At 56.5% G+C, this 17,147-nt stretch overlaps 1 long non-coding RNA gene across 2 annotated transcripts; it reads right to left on the reverse strand.

The window, feature by feature from the left end:
• Positions 1-11,154: 11,154 nt before the first annotated feature.
• On the reverse strand, positions 11,155-16,809 carry LOC311528534. Of its 2 annotated transcripts, XR_014713627.1 has the most exons (4): positions 16,655-16,809; positions 15,743-15,925; positions 13,608-14,312; positions 11,155-13,099 (listed from the first exon to the last, which is right to left on the reverse strand). It is a non-coding gene; the product is annotated as an uncharacterized lncRNA (long non-coding RNA). The 2 variants fall into 2 exon arrangements; XR_014713628.1 differs by lacking the exon at positions 16,655-16,809 and having other exon boundaries at positions 15,743-16,325.
• Between the last annotated feature and the right edge of the window lie 338 nt (positions 16,810-17,147).

A 17,147-nucleotide genomic window follows, 5' to 3' on the forward strand; every position in this document is an offset into this window, starting at 1 on the left:
GGCCATTATTAGCCAGTGACAGGGCATGGAAGTTTATTGAATGGCCTGGCTCCTCCATCCCCTCCCGTCTCCTGTTAAAGCAGCATTGGCCAGGGCTGTGTGAACGGCTGGTCGGGGGCGGTGATAACTTTCTCTCCATTTATCAAATACTAATATAAAATCACCACAAATTTTGTGTCTCTCCCCTTCAGAACTGTAGGATGTTCAGGGTTTGGAGGGAAGATAGTTGCCCTGAGTCCTTGCCCCAGATGTGAGGAGCGGAGGAGGGGGGAAGGCCTGGAACCTCCCCTCCGGGGATGTGATTAAACAGATTTTGGTGTCTTCCCCTCCCGAATGTCACAATTCTGGTTTCATTGACTCGAGAGTCGCTGCAAGGAAGGAAAAGGAGTGGCTCTGGATTAACATGGGAGCGGATAAGATCCGGGAAGTGGTGTCTTTAGCTGCTGTCACCAGAGGGCTCTGGCTGTTGCTAAGGGAGGGGAGGCTGCTCTCTCTGTCTCTCTTTACTCAAGGTATCAGGGTTGAGTTTCTCAGGTGGGATGGTGCTGCCTCCCCTGTGCTCTGGGAGCCCAGGCTGAGCCGCTGCTGCTCCTCAGCAGGGTCTGTGCTGTGGAGAGACCTTCATGAAAGGCTCCTCCCTGCCCAGCCCAGGCGGGGACTTCCTCTAGTGGCTGGAACTAGCCCCCTAAGGCAGCCCCGGGGCTCTGCCAACTCCAACTGCTGAGCCAGAGGCTCCAGGTGACTGAGAGAGACCCGGGGATGGTCAGAAAAGTGACTCTGCACAAATGTCACCAGGAGCCTGGGATCTCCCAGCCCCTGGGAATCTGCTACTTGTTGTTAATGCACCTGTGGGTGGGATCCGAGCTGCCTTAACAGCACTGAGCCATTGATCTCCTGCCAGGATCTGCCCAGTGGCAAAACTGGGGATTGAGGAGGAGAAGAGACCAGCTCCGTGGGGTTCCCCTTCGCGTGTGTGGGGTGTGGAGGTGCCAGGCAGAGAAGGGTGGGGGAAGGACAGAGATGGAGGGAGAGACAGCGTGAGTTGGGAGCAGTCAGAAAATTATGGCGGGGGGAGGGGAGCATGAAATCCCCTGTGATTTTGCCACTTCCCTCTGAAAGATTTATAAAATTCTCTCGGATTCCATCGTAATTATCAAATATGGATATAAAATCTAGGTCATTTTTTCCTCCTTTTCTCTCAAATTATTTATAATTTCTCCATTCAGCTTTTGTCTCATTTTCTCTCTAATTCTCTGGTGTCAATTTAAAATCTCCTCAGATTTGGGGTGTTTCCTACCCCTTGGATCTGCAGTGCTTTGTCTTTGTTTGGTTGGGAATTGTTGCCCTGAGCCATTCCCCAGGGTGCTCATTCTCTGCTGGCAACAGGGTGTGGAAGGGAGAAACAAATCTCCCACATGGAGACCGCCCAGCCCCAGGTTACCCAGTCCCAGCTGCTGCCCCTCACCATGACCCAACCCTGCTCCCCCCATCCTCACTGCCAGTCACCCCTGCTGCTACCCCCTCCCACTGCCAGGGAACCTCTCAGCTCCATCCCCCTTCCTTTCCCCTTTCAAGTTGCCTTGTCTGGGCCTGTGAATGGCAGGTGGGGCGGGGAACCATCCTTTTCTGTTTGTTTATTGAACATCCATATTCCCTGACAACTTCATTAATGCAGCGCTAAGGGTGCCCAGTGCTGTTCTGAGCCCTTCCAGCAGGTCGAGTTCAGCAACACTCAAACCTCTCAAAAGTAGGAAATCCAGAGTGAAGGTCCCTGCCTGTGCAACCTTAACTCTGCCCCCTTGGAGCTGGCAGTAACCACTGGGCGTTATCCACATGTACTCCAGCTGCATTCACTGGGCTACGTGAAGCTGTAGTGAATGGCAGAGGCATGAGTTGGAGCAGCTGGGTAGAGGTGTGATTGTGAGGTGAGGAAATCTGGGGATTAATTTGAGGATTGGCGCAGAGCTGTGGTTGTGAATGAGGAGCTGTGGGTCTGAGTCCCCCCGGCCTGATCGAGGGGAAGAGGTGCATGTGTACCTTGAGCATCCAGTCTCTATCATTTGCACGCTGAGTTGTGTAGTTTGTGTCAGCACAGGGTTCTCCCTGCCATGGGGATTGGCAGCCGTGGGGTGGGATAGGAGAGCTGTCTGTGTGCTTAATGATGGATAAGTGAAAGATTTTGGAGGGAAATCCAGTGACTAATGGAGATGGGGCTGGTGAGTGTAGCAAGGGTGGGATTGTTTCTGGGGAGCAGGCTCCGTGTCTGAGTGTAGAAGAGCTGTAGGTAGGTCCTGCTCCGTGCCGCTCGCCTAAAACCAGATTCTGTCTCCGCAAAGGGGAGGTGTTTGAGTCTGAGCTGCAGCTGTCGGGAGCCCTGTTACCCGAGTAGTATGTGGGGTTCCTGCTGCGGGGGGGAGCTAGAGGTGCGAGTGTCGCTGCTCTTGGAGCTCAGCGTTGGGTGCAGTAGCAGAAAGGGCCGCGTGTGGGTTCAGCAGACCTCGATGTTGTTCAGAAGGACCACAGGCTCGGTTCGGTGGCCAAGGCGCTCGGCCAGGTTTACTGTTGACAAAGAACAGGTCTAGTGCCCCACAGGAGCTACGGGTACTGGAATACAGCAGTTCTCCATGGGGGTCCACAAGCCCTTTCAGGGGGTCCGTGGGGCCCTGCAGCTCAAACCCAGAGCCTGAGCCCCAACGCCCCTGTGGGGCTGAAGCCCCAGTCCATGGCGCCCCCCCCTCCTGTTGCAGCCCCCATTCCTGACACACACACCCCCGCGCTGAAGCCAGGACTTGCAGGACTGAAGTCCTGCTCTCCGGTGTTCCCCATGGGGCAGAAGCCCTGAGCCCATGGGCAGAATTGGGTGCACGGGGGTGTTGCCCCCCCAAACTGCAGTGAAAGAGCAGGTCAGTCCTGAGGGCAGCTCCACACCCCTCCCCACTTCCTTCGCTCCCCACCCCCGGCCAGGTCAGAGGTGGGAAGCCAGAGCTGGGCACTGCGGGGCAGCTGCTGCTCTGCCTAGTGCCATGGAGCAGGCAGCCCTGGCATTCCCCCATCTGCTGCTGTTGCTGATGCCCGGGGTTGAAGCTGCTCCTCAGCTCCCAGCCCCCTTTGCTCCCACAGAGGCAGCTGGTCAGAGCTGCCTGGGCGGGGGGACCCGGCTCTGTGGCTGGCAGAGGCCTCCGGGAACGGGTACCGCAGGGGAGCCCTCTGGGCACACAGCCCCTAGCTACCCCCCTCCCTGCACCCTGAGCTACCCCCCTGTCCTCACACAGCCTCCAGCTACTCCCTCCCTGCACCCTGTGCTACTCCCTCCCTGCACACAGCCCCTAGCTACCTCCTCCCTGCACCCTGAGCTACCCCCTGTTCTCACACAGCCTCCAGCTACTCCCTCCCTGCACCCTGAGCTACCCCCCTGCACACAGCCCCAAGCTACCTCCTCCCTGCACCCTGAGCTACCCCCTGTCCTCACACAGCCTCCAGCTACTCCCTCCCTGCACCCTGTGCTACTCCCTCCCTGCACCATGAGCTACCCCCTCCCAAACACAGCCCCTAGCTACCTCCTCCCTGCACCCTGAGCTACCCCCTGTCCTCACACAGCCTCCAGCTACTCCCTCCCTGCACCCTGTGCTACCCCCCTGCACACAGCCCCTAGCTACCTCCTCCCTGCACCCTGAGCTACCCCCTGTCCTCACACAGCCTCCAGCTACTCCCTCCCTGCACCCTGAGCTACCCCCTGTCCTCACACAGCCTCCAGCTACTCCCTCCCTGCACCCTGTGCTACCCCCCTGCACACAGCCCCTAGCTACCCCCCTCCCTGCACCCTGAGCTACCCCCTGTCCTCACACAGCCTCCAGCTACTCCCTCCCTGCACAATGAGCTACCCCCTCCCAAACACAGCCCCTAGCTACCTCCTCCCTGCACCCTGAGCTACCCTCTGCCCACACACAGCCCCTTGCTGCCCCCCCGTCCATGCACCCTGAGTTACCCCCTCCCTGCACCCTGACCTACCCTCCTGCCCGTACCCAGCCTCTAGCTCCCCCTGCCTGCACCCTGAACTACCCCCCTGCCTGCCCACAGCCACTAGCTGCTTTCCTGCCTGCACCCTCAGCTACTCTCCTGCCTGTGCACCGCCCCTAGCTACTCCCTCCCTCCACTCTGAGCTACCCCCATAGAATCATAGAATATCAGGGTTGGAAGGGACCTCAGGAGGTCATCTAGTCCAACCCCCTGCTCGAAGCAGGGCCAACACCAACTAAATCATCCCAGCCAGGGCTTTGTCAAGCCGGCCCTTAAAAACCTCTAAGGATGGAGATTCCACCACCTCCCTAGGTAACCTATTCCAGTGCTTCACCACCCTCCTAGTGAAATAGTGTTTCCTAATATCCAACCTAGACCTCCCCCACTGCAACTTGAGACCATCGCTCCTCGTTCTGTCACCTGCCACCACTGAGAACAGCCGAGCTCCACCCTCTTTGGAACCCCCCTTCAGGTAGTTGAAGGCTGCTATCAAATCCCCCCTCACTCTAATCTTCTGCAGACTAAATAAGTCCAGTTCCCTCAGCCTCTCCTTGTAAGTCAACTCCAGCCCCCTGATCATTTTCGTTGCCCTCCGCTTGACTCTCTCCAATTTGTCCACATCTCTTCTGTATTGGGGGGACCAAAACCTATGTCTGGATTCTCTCTCTGTCCTTCCAGATGATCAGATGGTGAGTGAGACTGTGGAGCAGACTCCACAGCAGGACGATGGTGAGCAAGTAGAACCATATAGGACATTAGGAGGAAGATCCAAAGGGAAAGTTTCTTGGAGTTCACACAGGAGAAACATCCCACAAGTGTTCGGAGCTTGAGAAAAGCTTCCTCAAGCGTTCACACCTTATCATACATCAGAGAATCCACACAGGAGAGGGCTCCTTCACATGCCCTGAGTGCAGGAAAAGCTCCAAAGTCAGTGCGTACCTCATCAGACATCGGCGAGTCCACACTGGAGAGAGACCCAGAGATGCCCTGAGTGCGGGAAAAGCTCCAAAGTCAGTGCGTACCTCATCAGACATCGGCGAGTCCACACTGGAGAGAGGCCCAGAGGTGCCCTGAGTGCAGGAAAAGCTCCAAAGTCAGTGCGTACCTCATCAGACATCGGCGAGTCCACACTGGAGAGAGGCCCAGAGATGCCCTGAGTGCAGGAAAAGCTCCAAAGTCAGTGCGTACCTCATCAGACATCGGCGAGTCCACACTGGAGAGAGGCCCAGAGGTGCCCTGAGTGCAGGAAAAGCTCCAAAGTCAGTGCGTACCTCATCAGACATCGGCGAGTCCACACTGGAGAGAGACCCAGAGATGCCCTGAGTGCGGGAAAAGCTCCAAAGTCAGTGCGTACCTCATCAGACATCAGCGAGTCCACACTGGAGAGAGACCCAGAGATGCCCTGAGTGCGGGAAAAGCTCCAAAGTCAGTGCGTACCTCATCAGACATCGGCGAGTCCACACTGGAGAGAGACCCAGAGATGCCCTGAGTGCGGGAAAAGCTCCAAAGTCAGTGCGTACCTCATCAGACATCGGCGAGTCCACACTGGAGAGAGGCCCAGAGGTGCCCTGAGTGCAGGAAAAGCTCCAAAGTCAGTGCGTACCTCATCAGACATCGGCGAGTCCACACTGGAGAGAGACCCAGAGGTGCCCTGAGTGCAGGAAAAGCTCCAAAGTCAGTGCGTACCTCATCAGACATCGGCGAGTCCACACTGGAGAGAGACCCAGAGATGCTCTGAGTGCAGGAAAAGCTCCAAAGTCAGTGCGTACCTCATCAGACATCGGCGAGTCCACACTGGAGAGAGACCCAGAGATGCTCTGAGTGCAGGAAAAGCTCCAAAGTCAGTGCGTACCTCATCAGACATCGGCGAGTCCACACTGGAGAGAGGCCCAGAGGTGCCCTGAGTGCGGGAAAAGCTCCAAAGTCAGTGCGTACCTCATCAGACATCGGCGAGTCCACACTGGAGAGAGGCCCAGAGGTGCCCTGAGTGCGGGAAAAGCTCCAAAGTCAGTGCGTACCTCATCAGACATCGGCGAGTCCACACTGGAGAGAGGCCCAGAGGTGCCCTGAGTGCAGGAAAAGCTCCAAAGTCAGTGCGTACCTCATCAGACATCGGCGAGTCCACACTGGAGAGAGACCCAGAGATGCTCTGAGTGCAGGAAAAGCTCCAAAGTCAGTGCGTACCTCATCAGACATCGGCGAGTCCACACTGGAGAGAGACCCAGAGGTGCCCTGAGTGCGGGAAAAGCTCCAAAGTCAGTGCGTACCTCATCAGACATCGGCGAGTCCACACTGGAGAGAGACCCAGAGATGCCCTGAGTGCGGGAAAAGCTCCAAAGTCAGTGCGTACCTCATCAGACATCGGCGAGTCCACACTGGAGAGAGGCCCAGAGGTGCCCTGAGTGCGGGAAAAGCTCCAAAGTCAGTGCATACCTCATCAGACATCGGCGAGTCCACACTGGAGAGAGACCCAGAGATGCCCTGAGTGCGGGAAAAGCTTTCGTTGGAGCTCAAGTTTTATCCGACATAAGAGAACCCACACAGGCGAGTAACGCCATAAATATCGTGACTAGGGCTGGCCAAATATTTTTTGTAAAATACATTCGCAAATTCCCACCTAGTTTGTACCATTTTCTTCAGTGTGGTCTCTCAGCTCCACGTGCGCTACCTTGTCTCTGTCTTTTGCCCCTTCCCCTTCTTTGGGGGGAGTCTCATCATCCTTTGTCAACTTCTTTGTCTTATATCTCCTGGGAGTGTCTCCTTGTCCTGCCAGAAATATCCATCAGCACCAGGTGGGGAGATGGGGTTGACCTTGACTAGGTACAGGGAGGTACAAACGGCTTGTGCCTTGTCCCCACTGGGATTGTGCGTGGAGGTAGCCGCTCAGCTCAGCGATCTTCTTGTAAGAACTACGGCTACATTTGTAGTGCGCACGTCACCCGGGTGCAGTGGCTGGGGTGAGCTTTCCCCTGGACCTGAGCTCACCGCCATCATTGTTCCTAGTCTAGACAAACCCCAGCATCACGTGGGTGTCATTCCCCCATCACAAAGTGATGGTTCGTGTCACGATGCTGCCTTTGGTGGGACCCTTCTGAGAGTACCAATTCAGGACAAATTGCTGGGAGCCGGGCAGTTACAGCCCAAGGCTGGGGTTCCATTGCACAGCAAGGCCAACCAAACCGGCCAAACAGAGAGGACTTTGCTTTTACACCACTGGATAACCACAAGTCACACAAGCAATTCCCTTAGACACTCCACTTTCCCAGGATCACCACCAGGGCCACTCGTTATGGGGAAGAATGGTTATGAAAACCAATACCCCAGTAAAAGAAAAACGGTTCTCTCGATCCCAAAGGACCCAGCCCCAGACCAAGGTCAATACACAAGTTAGATCTTACCCACAAATCACACTGTTGCCCATCCTTTAGAATCTAAAATCTACAGAATTATTCATAAAAGGAAAAAGATATAGATGAGAGCTAGAATTGGTTAAATGGAATCAGTTACATACAGTTATGCCAAAGTTGTTGGTTCAGTAGCTTGGCCCTATTAAATTCTGGGTGTCACACTTTAGGAAAGATGTGGATAAATTGAAAAGTCCAGGGGAGGAGAGCAACAAAAATGAGAAAAGGTTTAGAAAATCTGACCTATGAGGAAAGGTTAAAAAAAACAGGGCATCGTGAGTCTTGAGAAAAGAAGTCTGAGAGGGGACCTGAGAACATTATGCAAATGTACGAAGGGGTGTTATCCAGAGGATGGTGATCAATTGGCCTCCATGTCCCCTGAAGGTAGGACAAGAAGTATTGGGGATAATCTGCAGCAAGGGAGGTTTAGGTTAGATATTAGGAAAAACTTTCAAACTATAAAGGTAGGTAAGCTCTCGAACAGGCTTCCAAGGGGAGTTGTGGAATCCCTCTCATTAGAGGTTTTTAAGAACAGGTTGGACAAACATCTATCAGGGATAGTCTAGATTCTTATTGGCTTCAGCTCCCAAGAGCAAAGCCTGACTCTATGCTACCTGGCTGGTCTTCCGTGGGAACATCTCCTGGCTGGGCCTGAGCCCGCTTCTGAGGGGCGATGGGGTTCGGCGGGTCTGTGCTATGTCCTCTCCGGAGGGTGAGGGAGGATGGTGAGTGACACCCTTGTGTGCAGATGATCTCCTCGCTCGGTGGCTGCCAGCGCTCTAGCCCAGCACTGAGTGTCCCAGAGAGGAGTGGGGAGAGGCCAGGCCGGGTTGGGATTTTGGAGGGGTGATGTGGTTGGTGCGGAGGGCAGTTCGGGTCTCGGGATTGCTGGGTGCTCTGCTCCTCTGACCTCACAGGTGCCTTGTGCAGTGCGACTGTTGTCACAAGTGAGCCCCCCTCCCTCCTCCGCAGATAGCACCCTTGTGCACTAGGCTTTTGGGGGCTGTGAGAACAGGAGTCAGAGTGGGTTCCTGGACTTCGTCAGTGTTTGTGGGGAGGAAGCTGTCCAGTCCCAGCTGTGCTCCAGCCGTAGGAATTAAGATACCTTCAGGCAGATATCAAGGGTCATGCTAGAAAGGGGCCAGCCTGCGCTAATGTCAATGAAATGCCCACGGTGATCCACAAGCGCCTGGAGAACCATAGAGAAATACCCCTTCTGATTAACGTACTCAGAGGCTAGGTGGGCTGGTGCTGGAATTGGAATATGCGTCCCATCTATCTCCCCTCCGCAGTTAGGGAAACCCATTTGTGCAAGCCAGCCACAATGTCACGCAAGTTACCCGGAGTCACGGTTCTTCTGAGCAGGATGCGATTAATGGCCCTGCAAACTTGCATCAACACGATTCCAATGGTCGACTTTCCCACTCCAAACTGGTTAGCGACCGATCGGTAGCTGTCTGGAGTTGCCAGCTTCCAGACTGCAATAGCCACCCGCTTCTCCCCTGTCAGGGCAGCTCTCAATCTCGTGTCCTTGTGCTGCAGGGTGGGGGGCGAGCTTCACACACAGTCCCATGGAAGTGGCTTTTCTCATCCGAAAGTTCTGCAGCCACTGCTCATCATCCCAGACTCGCATGACGATGTGATCCCACCACTCAGTGCTTGTTTCCCGAGCCCAAAAGCGGCGTTCCACAGTGGTGAGCATGTCTGTGAAGGCCACAAGCAGTCTCTTGTCGTATGCGTTACTCACGTCAATATCATCGTTGGAGTCCTCACTGTCAGTTTGGATCTTAAGGAGTAACGTGACTGCCAAACGTGACGTGCTGGCAAGACTCGTCAGCAGACTCCTCAGCGGTTCGGGCTCCATTCCCGCAGACCGAAAGGGAAGACAGAGCGCACAGTACAAAAAACGTTGAAGGATGGCGCCAAATGTGGAGGGAAGCACAGGGATTGCTGGGATGCGAAGTGATGCATCATGGGGCATTGGGACGGGACCCAGAATACCCCGCCCCCTTCCCACAAGCCACAGCACCAGAATGGGAGGACGGGCTCTGTGGGACAGCTGCCCATAATGTACCGCTCCCAATGCCGCTGCAAGTGCCACGAATGTGGCCACGCCAGGGCGCTTGCAGCTCTCAGAGTGGGCAGACGGCCGCGCTTTCCCTGCTGCGCTCTCCAAAGGCGGGTTTAACTCACAGAGCTCTACATCTGCAAGTGTAGCCAAGCCCTCGGGCTCCACATGGAGACTATCCTGTGCTCTGAGGCTCTAGTTAAATGAGGTGATGATTACACAGCACTGCCCCAGGGGGAACAGCTACTCAGGTAAAAGGGCCCGTCAGTGCCCTGGGGCAGCTGGGGCTAACAGGGAATAAAGCACTTCCACCAACTGAGGGCTTTGGCTGGGTTGGGCATTCCAAGCGCAGCCACCTGCCCAGGACAGGAGTAAAGCTCCTCCTGAGATCACAGAGACGGAGACCCCAAGCTGGAGCTCGTTGGAGTTTGGAAGCATGCTGTCCTCCTGCGGGGTCACTGGCAGAGGGGGTTCAGCAGTCCTGGGGAGATTGCCATAATCTGACCCTCCACTGCAGCCTCCCCAACCCCAACCCCTACAGCAACTCCAGGACAGGGCTTGCATTCTCTCCCTCCAGGGAGCCAGTACACAGGGCCCTGCATCCTAGCCCCCCAGCCACAGCCTGCCCTGAACTCCAGGCTCCGCAGTTTGCAGCTCTCACAGTCACTGGGTGTCAATGAACTGTGGGGGCACCCACAGGGCTGAGCTCTAAGAGTTCCCCTTTCCACCGCCCACCCCAGGACATAAGGTTAGCACAGAGATTCCAGTGACCCAGCCCCACCTCTGTGAGCGAGTTGCATTGGTTGCTGCTCCCCTCAGGGGCTGGTGCTGAACCCACATGAATGCACCTCTGCACTCTGGGTCTTGGCTGTCCTTGGCTGGCAAACTGTGAATGGGTTGCAGTGCAGGAGAGGGGAGTGGTGTGTTAAAGAAGCATTTATTTGTCAGCCTTTCACACTGCAAGGTGGGAAACTGAGGCAAAGGACACTGCCTGACGTGTTGCAGGGCGGGTGTTTGCTTATAGTCACATGCTTTTGAACTGTGGTTGTGGTGTCTTCCCAAATGTGTGCCGGGTCGCCATTTCCCTATTAGTAAAAGTGTCTTTTGCTACACACTCAGTGCTGGCGAGAGGGGGAGTATTGCCTCTTTGATTTGCCCATGGGGGTGGTAAATTTTCCCAGATTACTGGTTGGGGGCTTGTAGTCTGTATGGTCGTCCCTCCCTGTCAACCTCAGAGAGAGGCCATGCCTCCGCGCTGTCACCCACCTGTACAGGTGAGCTCAAAAGCAGGGAATTAGCTGCAGCTAGTATTCAGGCCCACTGGCCGGGTAGAGCAGTTAAGCAGTCTCTGAGCCCCAGGCCCTTGGTCAGAGCAGGGCAGCAAACAGTTAGTAAGGTATAACCAGATGATCGTCTAGATTACTTGTTGTGGCTCAAAACACTTGTTTTGTGTTGTTAAGAGGAACCCCTAGATATTGAACCCAGACCTTCTTGCTGCTGACTCCACCTGGCAGAAGGGTAACATTAGGAAAGGAATAGAAAATAAGACGGAAAATATCATAACCCTGTTGGCCTGGGGCCCCAGGGGGCAAACCTGCAGGGGGGTGGGCAGAGTCTGTGCAGGGGGGATTGCAGGAGGAGCGCTGGGGTGAGACGCGGGTCTTGACATGCTCAACCCAGGGTCACCGTTCAGTGTGGACTCTCCAGCACAGGCTTAGACACACTGAGCCTGCAACGCGAGTCCCGCACACCCCGGCTCACATTGCAGTGACTGTTACAGTCTGACGGGGAGACGGTTACACAACTTGTCTCCCTCAGGAACCTTCCTCTTCACAGAAAGTTTATTTTAAAGCGGAGCAACATGAATTCCATTTGAAATAGAAATAATTAGAGTCTATCTTGGGTGTCTATTCTCCAATACGCTACTTCTCTCAACCCCTTTGGAGTGAGGTTTTACTTCACCACTGCTTAATCCAAAGAGGCTGAATTACGTCAAATAACTTTTCAGAATCAGCCACCATTTCCTATAATACTGATGTGAAATAATAGATAATTTACAGTATTACAATACAATCAGGTTATCACATAATGAGTCTCTTATTCTGGAATGATGAACTTCGTGTTTAATTCCATTATCACTGGTAACAACAACATATTCAAACATGACAAAAACTTAACATATGGGTTAGTTTTCTCTCAATCCTCATTTCCACCCAATGAGTTCTATGTAATGCTCTGTTCTCCACTAACATAGGTGCCTTCCATTTCTGTGAGTTCATTTGTCTCCAGGGGGAGGTCTACACTGCAACAGGAGACCGTGATTGAGTCCAGGCTCAAGCCTAAAGCCCTTTGCATTTACACTGCAATTGTGCAAATCCAGAGCTTGGACCCAGGGTCCCAGGACCCTGCAGGGCTGGAGGGCCCAAGCTCAAGTTAAGCTGAGCTCCAAGGCTGAGCCCCATTGCTTTGCAGTGTAGATGCAGTCCCGCTTGACTGGGTCCCAGGAGTCAGCTGGAAGTATCCCACAATTCCATGGGACAAATTCCTCAGTCCTCTCTAAGGCGGCTGGAGATTTCATCTCAGTGCTCCCCTCCGGTTGCCAGCTGATGCCCCTGAGCTAGCGTGTGCCGCTCTCTGTCCTGTGGGACCCCTCTCGCGGGCGGGGTCTCCAGAGCCCCATGCTAAGGGGCTGATCTCCCGTCCTAGGCAGGGGGGACACGGCCATCCAGGTGAGGTGATGGGCCTTGAGCTCGGTGACCAGGAATGTGCCCTGCACTGAGCTGCCAGCATGGCAGGGGCTGGCCTGTGGGGGCAGGTGGGCTGCTCTGTCTCTCACTCAGGCCCCTCTGCAGCTTCCTGACTGGGAAAGTGACTTTAAAAGAGCATCTCGATGGCCAGGGGTCGATCTCTTCTGATTGCTGAGGGGAAGCTGCCCGGCCCACCCTCCTCGTGCCGTCCCTGCAGCGCGGCCTGGCTTAGTTCACTGGTGCAGGGACAGATCCCCGCTGCACCGAGGAGTGTCACGGGCGAACGGCTAGACAACGCCAGGCAAAACAAGTGTCATGTGACCCGCACAGCCCCTGAGCTAGCGCGAAGGAGACCCTGTGCCCACCCCCTGCTGCCACTGACCGACCCCTGCCGGCCCCTCCCAGAGAGTAATGGGGGCATGTGCTTCCAGGGGCCTTTCATCGGCGGTTATGCAAACTCCGTGACATAAGTGGGTCAGCATTGTTCCTGCCCCTCTGCCCCTGCCCCTGCGGCTGTTGCAAAGAGGCCCGGTGGGCTGGGGGCAGGCGAGGGAGGGGAAGGGGAATGGGCAGTGTGGGGGAGGGCAGCCACGAGTGGGCAGGACCTTGAATCAGCGCAGGCTGAGAGTTCACTTTCTGCACTGTCCCCCAGCTGCCAAGGGGCCAGATGAAGCCCAGCGCCTCCGTGAATCCCGGCTGAATGCTGGGAACGGTCCCCGCACACAGATAAGGAGAGTCCTTCTCTCACCCTTCGTGGCAATGGAGACCCCAACCCCTGCTGGCTGACGGGGCACATGCAGCCGAGCCGGGCGGCGTTGGCGAGGAGGGGGACCGCAGCGCCGGCTCCTGGAGACGTTCTCTGCCTAGGACCAGGGCCGGTGCAAGCACTAGGCGAACGAGGCGGTCGCCTAGGGCGCCAAGTGGTTGGGGGCAGCTGTGGAGCGGAGGTGAGCTGGGGCAGGGGGGTGGGGGAGGGCCGCCTGCAGCAAGTAACGGTGGGAGGGGTTACAAACAGCTGATTGGCGCCGCGAGCCTGGGAGGCGGGAGAAGCGGTGGCGGTGGCGTGATCGGGGAGGAGGCGGAGCAGAGGTGAGCTGGGGCGGGGAGCTGCTGCACGTGGCTCCCCAGGCCGAGGGGAAGGAGGGGGCGGCGGGGAGGTGCCGCAAGGGGGCTGCCCGGGCTGAGGGGAGGGAGGGAGGGGGCAGTGGGGAGCTGTCGCGGGGGGGGCGCCTCAGGGCGCTGAGGGTGGCGGTGGGGAGCTGCCATTGGGGGGTGCCTCAGGGTGGGGGGGGCGGGGAGCAGCCGCGCGGAGGAGGTGGCGCAAGGTGGAAGTGTCCCCTAGGGTGTGAAACCTCCTTGCACCCGCCCTGCTCAGGACAGTTCACTGTGTGCCCGCGCTGTGCAGCCTCCACGCTGGAGTCGTTACTCTCCGTCCTCGCAGCCCGAATGGAATTACATGTCACAGCCCTGGAGCGGGAAATGCCGAAGAAACCCACCGCAGGAGCATCGAACCTCAAAAAGGGGAACTGCACAGAAATGGGAGGCTAGTGAAATGGAAATTGAAAGCAACATGCCAGGGTGAAATGCCAGCAAACGGCAAAGAGACTATTTAAAAACACCATACTAGAGGCTCACACTAAACCTATACCAAAAATAAAAATACCAAAACCAGCATGAGGATCAAAAAAATGCCACCATGGCTAAATAGCCGAGTAAAAGAGGCCCTCAGTGGCAAAAAGTTCTCCTTTCAAAACTGGCAGTCAAATCCTAATGAGAAAAATACAAAGAAGCAGAAACACTGGCAAGCCCAGTGAAAAGTAGAAAACGGCCGGCCAAAAAAGAGTGCGAAGAGCAACTAGCTAAGGCACAACAACTACCAGCAAATTCTTTTTTAAGTCCAGGGGCAGGAAGTCGCCAAACAGTCAGCAAAGTCACGAGGCGATCGAGGTGCGAAAGGTGCGCTCCAGGAAGAGAAGGCCGATGCGGAGAAGCGAAATAAATTCCTTGCTTCTGTCTTCACTGCAGAGGATGTGGAGGAAATCCATACACACCAGCCCTTCTTTTCGGTGACAGATGCTAGAATCAAAGAACAATAGAACCATGGGGTTACAAGGGACTGCAAGGTTCAGGGAGGGAGTTTGGGTGCAGGAGGGGGTTTGGGGTGTAGGCTCTGGGAGAGAGTTTGGGTGCAGGCTCTGGGAGGAAGTTTGGGTGCTGAGTGCAGGCTCTGGGCCGGAGCATGGGGTTGGGGTGCACAAAGGGGTGTGGAAGGGGGCTTTGGGTGCTGGGTGCGAGAGGGGTTTTGGGTGCTGAGTGTGGGCTCTGGGCTGGGCCAGGAGGTTGGGGTGCAGGAGGGAGTGTAGGGTGTGGGGCTGGACCAAGGATGAGGAGTTTGGGGTGCTGCAGGTTGGCTGCCCTGGGGCTGCGGTGGGGGGCCAGAGGGGAGCATTCCCACCAGGGACAAGAGACTCACCCAAGCCCCGCCAGGCTGCTGATCGGAGGTCCTGCAGGATAAGCCCCACCCCCAGATTCGACTCGGAGTCACCTGCCGGGGGGCAGGGGGAGGCTGCCATGCACCTCCTCCCTCTGCAGCCGCAGCAGCTGCCCCCGGCGCCGCTCCCTTGTAGCCCGCAGTGGCATCAGCCGTCAAGGGAGCGCAGCGTGGAGCTGCAGCGGGAAGGCAGGTACGCTCGGGGGAGGCACGGGGGCAGCAGGCAGGGCTGGGGGAGAAACCTGGCCCTGAACATTGGTGGAGCCGGGCCCCCCGGGCCCTGAATTTACTGGCTCATGTAACTCACTGCCCCGGCAAGGTTCATCTGGTCTAACCCCTACCAAGAGGCAGGACTTTGTGTGTCTAAACCACCCATCTTCTCTCGTCCAGCTGGGATCCCTTGACTGCAGCAACTCCCCATATGTCCTGGCTCTCCTCTTTCCCTCACATCCTTCACTTCTCTGGCCATTGGTTTGCTGTATCTCTGAACCCTCCCTCTGTACGCCCTAGCTCCAGCAGCTAGTTACCCAGGCTACACTCCCATTGCCATCCGTGGGGGTATCCTGGGCTGTGAGGGCTGCAGGTTTTGGCCCATGGTCAATGCACATGCGATGGCTGCTGTCGACCTACGCGGTGACTCCTGCAGCCCATCGCCAAGCTGCTGGGCCATATTCCGCAGGGTGGCCTCCCTGGCTGAGAAACTGGGAGCAGCGAAACCCTGGGTTAGAGAAGGAAAATGTCCCCAACAGAACACTCTGAAAATGGCTCCCAGAAACGTCCCAGTGACACCCGACTGTGCAGCCCTGGGGATCTCTCGCAGCAGTTCTCCTGCTTCTTCATTGTCACCACGGGCAACAGTCTGGCAGTGGGAGTGGAGAGGGGGTGGCTACAGGCAGAGCTTTCCATGGCTTCCAGAATGAGAGCCTGACAGGGCTTGTGCCCTTGGTGGAGACGGGCCAAGATTGAATCCCCACCCGTGCCCATGGTGTCTCTGAGTGGCCATGGCTTCCCTTACCCATCAGTGCAGGCTTTTCAGGAGGAGAAGGAGAACCTGGCCATGGAGGAGGCAGCCTCTCTGGGTCTAAGCAGCACCGGAGCCGGATGGGAGCTTCTGGTATGGGAGGTTTCACGTGGGGTCCATGCAGCTGGAGAGGACAGAGCTGGGCCCAGAGTCCTGGGGCAGCTCCTCAGTCAGTTCCTGTGAGACACAAAGGAAAATGTCAGATTCAGGCCCCACAGAGCCCTGGGCATTTCCCAGAGAGGCTGGCCAGACACAGCCAGCAGGATCCTCTGGCAACACAGCTGGGCCCTGCTCTCCCGATTCCTTCCTTCTCTTGGCCCACCCCCAGCCTCTCTCAGCTGCCCCCTACCTTTCTATCCCCAGCCTCAGCTTACCCTCCACTCCCATGATTCCCCACCTGCCTCCTAGCGCTTACACCCAGAATTTCCTCTTGGCTGCTGCCCAGACCTCAGCCCCAGGAATCCCTGCTCTCTGCTGTTGGATAGGGGCAGGAGGTCCCAGGGGCAGTCAGAGGACAGGGAGCTGTTGGATGGGGCAGAGGTTCTGTGGGGGGTGGTCAGAAGACAGGGAGCAAGGGGGGTTGGAGAGGGGGTGGGATCCCGAGAGGGGGCAGTCAGGGGACAAGGATCGGGGGGGGGGGGAATTGATGGGTTGGGGGTTCTGGGTGGGGCAGTCAGGGGGTGGGAAGTGGGAGGGGGCAGATAGGGGGCAGGGGCCAGGCTGTTTTGGGAGGCACCGCCTTCCCTACCTGGCCCTCAGGCCAAAAAGGTTGCCCACCCCTGTCCTAGAGGGTAAGTGTCCCCATGAGGTGCTGTGAATCGTCCTGGACAACCCCCTCTGCAGGGAGCTGGGATGGGCAAGGGGCAGGATGGACTTATTTCCTACTAAGATAGGTAACGTTTGTACCTTGTCACCACCCTGGAGATGTTCCATGACAACCTCTGGGCAGCTTCTTCCATGTCCAGATCTTCCCCCTCCTCCACTTCCTCTTCCGTGTCCAGGTTTCCCCCTCCTCCATGTCCAGGCCCTCCCCCTCCCCCACTTCTTTCTCCGTGGCCAAGTCCTCCCCCTCCTCCATGTCCAGGTCCTCCTCCTCCTCCGGGGCAAGGTTCCCTTCCTCCTTCTCGTTTTCCTCTGTGGCCAGGTTCTCCTGCTCCTCCTCTTCATCTTCCTCTATGGCCTCATCCACAATCTCCTCCTCTCTGGCCTGGTCTTCTTCCTCTTCCTCTTGCTGCATGGCTATATCCTCCTCCTCCATGGCCAGATCCTCCTGCTCCTCTTCTGTGGCCAGATCATCCTACTCCTCCAGTTCCTCCTCTTCCTCTCTTGTCAAGTTCTCCACCTAATTGATAGACAAGTCTTCATCATCCTCCTCCTCTGCAGCCAGGTCTTCCTCTTC

The sequence above is a fragment of the Lepidochelys olivacea genome, assembly GCF_965140295.1.
Source record: "Lepidochelys olivacea isolate rLepOli2 genome assembly, chromosome: 11".
NCBI classification, from domain to species: domain Eukaryota; kingdom Metazoa; phylum Chordata; order Testudines; family Cheloniidae; genus Lepidochelys; species Lepidochelys olivacea.